We start from the raw sequence: 9,861 nt of genomic DNA on the forward strand, positions 1-9,861 counted from the left end.
TCAGGAGTTGCTCAACTAACATTTATGTTGTTTGTTCCCGATTCTGATATTCTGATTTTTTTCTTCTTTTTTTGTGATATTTAAAGCTTTAAAAAAGCCATGGTGAGCAATTTTCAGTGCTTTTGGCTCAACAGGTGCTTGATATTTCCGGCAATCAATTTACTTGTGTATGGTTTGTTGCTCTGCTCACTGCTCACTTTGCATACTCATAAATGTGATCTCAAAATACTTTTTACTTTGAGAATTTTAAGTAAATGGGCGTCAATAGTTCTTTTGGATTTTGATAACACATCCAGATTTCTGTAGGAATGCTTGTGTCAAGTATTCACAAATCTCACCAAAAAGCTTTGCACGAGGGCCATCCCACCCATGTTTTGTCTTAGCCGTGTGTGGGCAGGCACACTTCCTGTGAAACAAGCCAATGTGACCCCACTGTCAAACTAAGGTGTTGCTGGTCATTCAAATTGCCAATTGCTTTCCTTTCTTTAAGGCATTAAACTTGCACCTAGGTGCAAGGAACAGAAAGAATGTCGTAACATTAATGCCATAAAAGAAAACCATGTATCATGGCCACATGAAGTCTCTCCATACTTGGATGGTCTACAATCAGAGGCTCGTCATCCTACCAATCGACCCATCATCTTGATAATTAAGCTTGGAGTTGTGGAACCATATTTCAATCTGTTTAAAGACATTGAGATTTAAAAATTTTATGCAGTCACTTGAGGTGAGTGGTAACCACGCCCAGGTAAATGTCCATCCAAAGATCTGGACAAGAACATATTCAGGTTCCCAGATTCAATTTTTTTTCTAAACAATCCAGAAGCCCAAAAAAATTTCAAAATATTATTGTGACCTCGTCTGCACATGTAGAACGGGGGATAAAAAATTCAGACTCAGATCTGCTAACCATCAAGTCTGCTCCTTCCTCATTGCAGATGGGTCATACCCACCCGTTTTCAGCCCCTAAGTATAGTTAATTTCCACTGCTTAAAATCAATTAAAAATCATAAAAAAATACATTCACCTTACCTCAGGCATCAATATCAACCCTTTTCTCTATCCCAAAATCTAAGTATAGTTAATTTTCACTTCTTAAAATCACTTAAAAAACATAAAAAAATACATGCACCTTACCTCAAACATCAATATCAACCCATTTATCTGGCCTAGAACCTCATCTAGACAACCGACAACTTAACCTAGCCGGTAGCACCATGTCATGTGGACAGACCAGCTTGATTTGAAACAATGGTGACTGGCAAAGCCTAGGAACTTATGGACTCATTGAGGATTGAAACTAACATCAAATGAGTGAACTTAACAGCAAGATTAATAATCTAGCTATTATGATGTGTCAATTCATGAACAACCAAGCTTGTGAAAATTTTAAAGGGTTCAACCAACTTGGGCCAGAAAACCATGACACCCATTCAAGAAACTCAAGGAACATCCAAATACAAAAACCTCGATTACAATTTCCCTTATTCGATGGTAAGGATCCGGATCTTCAAGGCAGAACATTACTTTCAGGTAATGCAAACCCCTAAAATGGAGGTGATGATTGTTTTCACTCATTAAAAGAAAGTGTAATGGTACCACTGGTTCAAAATGAACCTAGGAGTGCCCAGCTAGGATGTGTTCTCATGTGCCCTAGAGTTGTAATTTAGATCTTTAGCACATGTTAACCGCAATCTATCCCTCTCCAAAATTTGTCAAGTGGGCAGCATGATGGAGTACCAATCTGAATATGAATATCTCAGTCATTTTGTACGAGATTGGTCACAAGAGGCCTTGATAGGGACACTCATAGTTGGCCTTCGCTATGAGCTGCAAATTGAAGTGCAGGCCAGACATCTTGCTAACATCATGGAGTGCTATCAGTGAGCTTGATTGGTTGAAGAAAATTGCATAACAGTCCAAAAAAACATTTGGATCGAATCTGGTCTAACACTCTATCAGCTCAAATTGTGTCCTTTTCCTCCAAGAGTGGATCAGCTGGGTCCCATGCAGCCACTAGCGAAGAAAGTTTTAAATCTGATTACAATTCCTCCTTTGATAGTTCTAAAAATATAAAACTTTATGTTAAAAGGTTGTCTGATGATCCAATAGTCAAAAGGTAAAAAAATGAGTTATGTTATCATTGTGATGAAATATGGCACTCCCACTATAAATGTAAGACTATACTATACATATGTACTATATATCTGATAGTGAAAATGAAAGTGAGAATGAGGATGACCCATAAGATGAAGTCATGGAGATATCTTTCTAAGTACTTGTTGGAGTGGAAGTGCCCCAAACCTTGAGAGCTCAAGGGACTCTCAAAGGCACTACGATTTTCATCTTCGTAGACACATGAACAATTTCATATGCGCCCAAATGGCCAAAAAAATTAAGTGGCCAACCGCTTCATATTCCTTTTGAAGTCATTATGAGTAGTGGCAACAATATATGTTGCCAAGCTAAATACATCAATTTGGCTATCTAGATCCACAACACTACCTTCTATTTGGATGCATTCGTTCTTCCCATGAAAGGGGTTGACTTGATTCAGAAGATGTAGTGGTTGCAAACCTTAGGAACCATCATGTGAGACTTTAAGTTCATGAAGATGACGTTTAAGCATGAGAGCCAACATATGGAGATTGAAGCTCTTCGATCTTCCCCAAAGGTAATAGGTTTCAAACCTATGCTCAAGGCTATGCGCCAAGGTGGGCATTTGTTCCTGCTTCATACCCTAAATATGGGTTATCAAGAACCCATTGCTCTTGAATTAGAGACAATACTTGACAATTATGAGAAAGTCTTTTCGTAGCCCAAGGAGCTCTCACCGAAAAGGTCTCATGACCATCACATACCAATTGTAGCCAGGGCCCAACCATTAGATCTTACCGGTATACTCAAATGCAGAAAGATGAAATTGAAAAGCAGATGCTCCATCTGGTGTGATCTAGGCCAACAAGTCATTTCTCATCTCTTGTGCTTCTCGTAAAAAAGAAGGTTGGATTTTAGAAGTTATATGTCGACTACCATTCCTTGAACAAAATTACTATAAAAACAAATATCTGGTTTCATTGATAGAAGAGCTTTTGAACTCCACAGAGCAACCGACTTCACTAAACTAGACCTAAGATTTGGTTATCACCAGATCTGTGTGGCCCCCAGAGGATGTGCACAAGATTGCCTTTCAGACACATGATAGCACTACGAGTTCATAGTAATGCCCTTCAAACTCATGAACTAGATCTTCAGACCCTACCTGGGGTGATTTATTATGGTTTTTTTTTGTGATATTATAATTTACAACCAAACTTGGGAGTCACACTTGGAACATCTTTAAACAGTTCTGAGTCTTATAAAGGACACAAGCTCTTTGTCAAAAAGAGCTAGTGTTGTTTTGGACAAAGTCACGTTCACTACTTGGGCCATGTCATCTCCAAACAAGGAGTAGAGGTTGGCCTTGAGAAGATTGAGGCCATTGTTGCTTGACCAATTCCTCGAACCCTTAAGGCCTTGAGGAGATTTTTTGGGATTTACTGGGTACTATCAGAAGTTTGTGCATAATCATGCCCAAATAATCCACTCTTTAACCCGTCTTCTCAAAAAAAAAATTCTTCTCTTGGGATAACAAGTCAAGTTCCACCTTCAAAATACTTAAAGAAGGCTATAAGTACCACTCTAGTCCTGATCTTGCTAGAATTCTAGCAAGCCTTTGTGTTTGACACAGACGCATCTGGATGTGGAATAGGCACAGTGTTGACCCAGAACAACCATCCCTTGGCCTATTTCAACAAAATTCTAGTTTAGAGGAAGAAAGGTCTATCCAATTGGGAAAAGAGTTCTTGTCAATCGTCATGGCAGTTTATAAATTGAGACCTACCTTCTGGGTCATCACTTTATAGTTCAAACATACCATAAGAGTCTGAAGTTTATGCTGGAACAATAGATCTCTATCCCTATGCAACATAAATGAATATTAAAATTAATGGGGTATGACTTTGAGATCTAGTATAAAAAATATGCCAAAAATAGGGTAATTGATGCCCAATCTTGGTGGAGCTACAATTTCCCTTCCTCGAAGCCTTGCCAACCTTAAGGCCCAACTGATGCAACAACTTAGGCATAATTGTGAGTTGTAGATAGCCTTTATAATCTAAGAAGGCAAAATCTTATTACCAAAAAAGTCTTCACTCATTCCTTGACTTCTAGAGCACTTTTATAGCTCCCTTACTGCAGGGCATGAGGGGTTTGAGAAAACATATTATCGAGTAAGCTAGGAATTCCACTGGACAAGGATGTGAAGGAAGATGTGCGACCCCTATCAATTCCTGTGCGAGTTTGATAAGAAAATTTCTTGGATTTCATCGATGGTCTACCAATTGTCCATGGTTACACCACTATCTTGGTAGTTGTAGATCGACTCATGAAGTATGCATATTTTATTGCTTGAACACATCCCTATACGACCCGAACCATGGAGGAAATGTTTGTTCAGCACATCTTCAAGCTCCACGAGATGCTACGAGTCATTGTGAGTGACCATGAACCTAACTTTCTGAGTTCCTTCTGAACAGAGTCCTTTAAACTCAAAGGAATCAAATTGGGCATAAGTATCCTTAGACAGATGGACAAACAAAGGTGTTGAATCGATGCCTGAAAACATATTTACGAGCTTTCGTAGGTGACCGACTTAAACAATGGGTCAAACTACTTCCATGAGTTGAGTGGTCTTACAACACTAACCAACACTATGCTAGCCACATGATTTAATTTCAAAGCATTATAGGGAAGACAATCTCCTTCTATAATTTGTTTTACATATGGGTTTGTACGAACTGATTCCATAAACTCACTTCTTCATGAAGGACACAAGTTCTTGAGCACCATGAAGGACACAAGTTCTTGAGCAAACTTAGGCTTCACTTACGAGAAGCCCAAAATAGGATGTAACAACAACATAACAAACACAGACATGACAAAGAATTTCAAGTAGGAGATTGGGTGTTGACCTTATCGACAGATGATCCTAAGAAGGGCTTGCAACTTGTTTCCTTGATTCGGTGGACCCTACCCAATATTGGAGCGAATCAGGATACACGCTCCAATTTCTACCAGAGGCTATCAAGAATCAAACCCTATATCAGTACACCTCTCAAGATTCCTCTAGCCCTATTTGACTTAGGGGAGCTAACACAATCCATTCCTTCCTGCATATTAGAGAAAAGTCGAAGACGAATCAATGGTTAAATCATTATAGAGGTTCTCGTACAATGTTGTGAGTCAAGACTAGTCCATGCCACTTGGGAGATAGATAGAGTGCTTTCTTGAGTTCCAGCCTTGAGGACAAGTCTTATTTGAAGCGGGTGAGATTGATAGCAGTTTGGCACCACCCTTTTGCTTTTCGTTTATTTTGTATTTTCTGTTTGAGGCGGGTTTGGATATCTCTCTCATTATAAGCCTATGGATCTAATGATGATGTATGGGGGTATTATACAATAGTCTTTAGGGTCAATAAAGGCTGCATAGGTATTATTTGAATTATCAAGGGCAAGAAGGTCCATTTGTTTGACTCAATACCTCATCAGAGGTATTGTGATTTTTTTACCTGGCTCGATGCCTTTCTTAGGGGCTTTTTTGTTTTTTTTTCTGTGAGGAAACAATCTCTCCTAGAGATCTGCTCAAGGTAAAAAAGCCAAGATGTATCATGTATGGATTTCGATTTAAACATATATGACAACTTTGAAAGACAGAAAATACATTCCTGAACTCTATTAAGCTATATTGATTGTTTACTTAGAATAGAGATTGCCTCTACCACCCTTCAAAAACCGTGTAACCCTTTCCCCCTCTCGCTCTTTCTTTATTTTTCATGTCTTCTTCAACCTCTTGGTGTGTAGTAGCACTTGGCAAAGATCTGCTATTCAAAACTTGTCTGCAACAGATCCACAACACACAAAACTCGAATGCAGCAGATCCCCGACTTTTGAAAGAATACAACTCAAAGGCTCCTTGAGGATAAAGACGTCCCAAGTTATATTGTCTTGAGGTTGGAAAGAACAGAACATAGCTTGATAATGAATGAGGTACCAAGCTGGTGATGAAAAAAGGCCAAAGTTCGGTTGTGGTATCTATGTTTTGATACCATGTGAAGTTGAGGAAAAGTGTAACTGATTCTATTGTTTTCCTTAATGAGTTACCATAAAATTACAACAAAAAACAATAGTAAAATACAAGGAAAGAAAGAAAGAAACGCTTTACAATATTAAAGATGATAAACTCGACCCATCTGCTAACTCCTTGAAATCATACCAGCTCATCCTAATATGCCAACTCACCATCAGAACCTTCAACATGAAGCAGAAGTGGGAAACAAGTGCTAGTATGAAGCGAGAAGTACGATATGGTTAGAAGCGACCATGCAAGTGCATGAAAAATAAAAAGGAAATACATAGAAAACAATATGAAGCACAAACAAAAGCAAATAGGAGTAATGATAGGAACATAAAATATATATATTTTTTTCGATAGTCAAGCTGGGATTAGGCAGACCCCTACCAGTTCATTAATATAATCAAAATACGGTTATCATAATAATTTCACGCATCCCACAAAGGGTGCTAATCTGGGGGTGATCTTTCCATGCTTTGATCATTCCCCCAAGCTAATTTAGCTAAATGTATACTCAATGAATCAGATTTACAGTAATTGAAGTTAACCTGTAATCTTTCAAAACTATACAGTATGTTAACTAGTGGAGCAGGGAGTTCCTTACGGGTCCCCTCCCCTCCAAAACTCGCTTGATATCGCTGGCCAAATCCGCTCTACCTGTTTCCAAAACTATTTTTCCTTCAATGCTCGAATCCCTTATAATATCCGGCCAAGTACTCCATTCTCTACCACCCTACCTTCCTTAGTGAAGACATCCAACGTTCATAAGACTCCATTCTCGCTCTATAGATGCTTTTAATGTTGAGTTTCACCCACCCCAAGGCCGGTGGATCCCATGATTGCATGTTCCTCCACCTAATAGCCACCGGAGACACTGAATTTTTAAGAATTATCATGATATACTCTCTCACCCCGTGAATGATGTCTTGCATTACTTGCTTTATACTTTTGGGTGAAGGCTCAAAAAACAATTCATTCATTTTCTTCCATATCAACCAGATCATAACATGAATGGTGATCTTCCAACTAGCTTGGACTTCTTTTTCTTTGAACCTTCTCCCGGATCATCTCAATAGATCCTCCTTCACACTTGTACCTAGCTTTCATCTTTTGCCAAAGAAATGTGTCACCCTTCTCATACATGCCCCCACCCAAGAGCACAAATATAATACAATAGAAAACCAACAATCTTAGGAAGTGGGGAAAGTGCGAAGCAGGTTATATGTTCCCCCCCCCCCCCCCGAACAGGGCAGTTAGCTACATCTCATGATCGGGGGTCCCAAAGAGCACCACGTATGTAAGCATGTGCGTCTCGTATCCCCATGTTTGTCACCATTAATTAGCGTTGGAGTTTGATGCGATTGCAAAGACTTAAGTACCCTCTCTTCCATTGGTGCAAAAAAAAAATGACGGTTCTTGAAAAGGAGTGGTTGTAAAGACTTAAGTGCCCCGAAGATGATTACTTAAGACCCAGTCTCTGCACTGCAGGATTATCCGAGAAAGAAATCTCCCCTGGAGGAGGCCATGAACATCAACCCTCTCACTCTCTCTCTCCCTTCTATTTCTGCTTTTGTCCATTAGAAGATCATACATTGCTCCATCAAGCACCGACTGACCTGCACATTTACTGTTGTGGAGCCTGATTCAGAGTTTTTACCCTTACAGGAGGAGGGTCTGGGGGCTCATCCCAGCGTGGGTAGCATCATTCAACTCTCACTCTCACTCTCTCTCCCTTCTATTTCTGCTTTTGTCCATTAGAAGATCATACATTGCTCCATCAAGCACCGTCTGACCTGCACATTTACTGTTGTGGAGCCTGATTCAGAGTTTTTACCCTTACAGGAGGAGGGTCTGGGGGCTCCTCTCAGCGTCGGTAGCATCATTCAACTTGAAGAGTTGTGGAGTCTGATTTAGAGTTTTTACCCTTACAGAAAGGGGGGTCTGAGAGCTCCTCCTAGTGTGGGTAGCATCATTCAACTTGAAGAGTTATGGAGTCTGATTCAGAGCTTTTACCCTTACAGAAGGGGGTCTGAGGGCTCCTCCCAGCGTGTTCATGGCCTTTTGCCCTTACAGGAGGGGGGTCCGGGGGCTCATCAACCCTCTAACTCTCTCTCTCTCTCTTCTATTTCTGCTTCTGTGCACATCCATCAGAAGATCCTACATTGCTCCATCAAGCACCGACTGACCTACACATTGACTGTTGTGGGTCCTTATTGATGAGCTGCCTCTAAATTTATTCGACTCTAGGTCCTTACTATACTTGAAGTTGAGTCGTTGTATTTTTTGTTATTCGGTGGGTGGTGAGGCCCTCCTCTACTCTCTCAAGACTCTTAGCTTGGGCAATCTTTCTTTTGATGATTGTGGTTGTAATCATCAAAAGAAAGATTGCCCAAGCTAAGAGTCTTGAGAGAGTAGAGGAGGGCCTCACCACCAACCGAATAACAAAAAATACAACGACTCAACTTCAAGTGCAGTAAGGACCCAGAGTCGAATAAATTTAGAGGCAGCTCATCAGTAAGGACCCACAACAATCAATATGCAGGTCAGTCGGTGCTTGATGGAGCAATGTAGGATCTTCTGATGGATGTGCACAGAAGCAGAAATAGAAGGGAGAGAGAGAGAGTTAGAGGGTTGAGATTCCACCAGTAAGATCCGTAGTCCTTCTTGCTGCTAACTCTTTACATTTGCAGGTTGTTTCTTCAAATGATTATAATAATGACAAATATGCGAAGGAGTTCAGTATCAGTGTTTCTAATGCGCTTGCTACTTGTCCTGCTCGGGTTTTGCCAACTCCTCGTGTGAGTTGATCATATGTAATTTATTGTTTTGTTCATTATTCTGATCAACTCACACGAGGAGTTGGCAAAACCCGAGCAGGACAAGTAGCAAGCGCATTAGAAACACTGATACTGAACTCCTTAGCATATTTGTCATTATTATAATCATTTGAAGAAACAACCTGCAAATGTAAAGAGTTAGCAGCAAGAAGGACTACGGATCTTACTGGTGGAATCTCAGTAATCCAATCGAGATGAGCATGAGGGCCAGATTCTGCTTACTGAGAAGCACTTAAGCAGCAAGCAACAAACACAAACAATCAAAGCAAGAAAGAGATGCTTCAAACATTGCAATCAAAACAGATTCAACTAAAGCTGGCATTATGATAAATAACCTTTGAAATGTTGTTTTGCCTATCAGTGGGACGTTGACATGTTGCTCTGAGCATAGCTGTTTGGAAGGGTGAAGCCCAACTGTTGCAGCCAATCGTTGGAGAGGTGGAAGAAGAAGAGGAGGTTGCGGCGTTTGAGACGTCGATGGAAATGCCACCCCTCGAAGCCGAAATCAAGTCCGGCAGGGCAGATTGGTCCGGAAATTGCAGGTTAGAAGGTTCAATGAGGCCGCTGCCCGGGCTGTCCGACTGGTTCCGGCGACTGGAACCCAAGTTCGGAGGAGGTTGGAACAAGGTTGGGATCTACGGGGCTTTGAAGGCATCCTTAGGGAACATAAAGTGCCAGGCCAACGTGATAAGGGCTCTGTTTGAAGCATGGTGCTGGGAGACCAACACCTTTGTGTTTCCGTGGGGAGAGATGACGATCACCTTGGAAGATTTGGCGATGATGGGACTCCCATTGCTTGGAGAGCTCGCTCGAGAGGACCCCAACAATTTCTAAAGCAACAGTGCAGAATCCG

The sequence above is a fragment of the Nuphar pumila genome, chromosome 6 (genome assembly GCF_984573655.1).
Source record: "Nuphar pumila chromosome 6, dmNupPumi1.hap1.1, whole genome shotgun sequence".
Classification (NCBI taxonomy): Eukaryota; Viridiplantae; Streptophyta; class Magnoliopsida; order Nymphaeales; family Nymphaeaceae; genus Nuphar; species Nuphar pumila.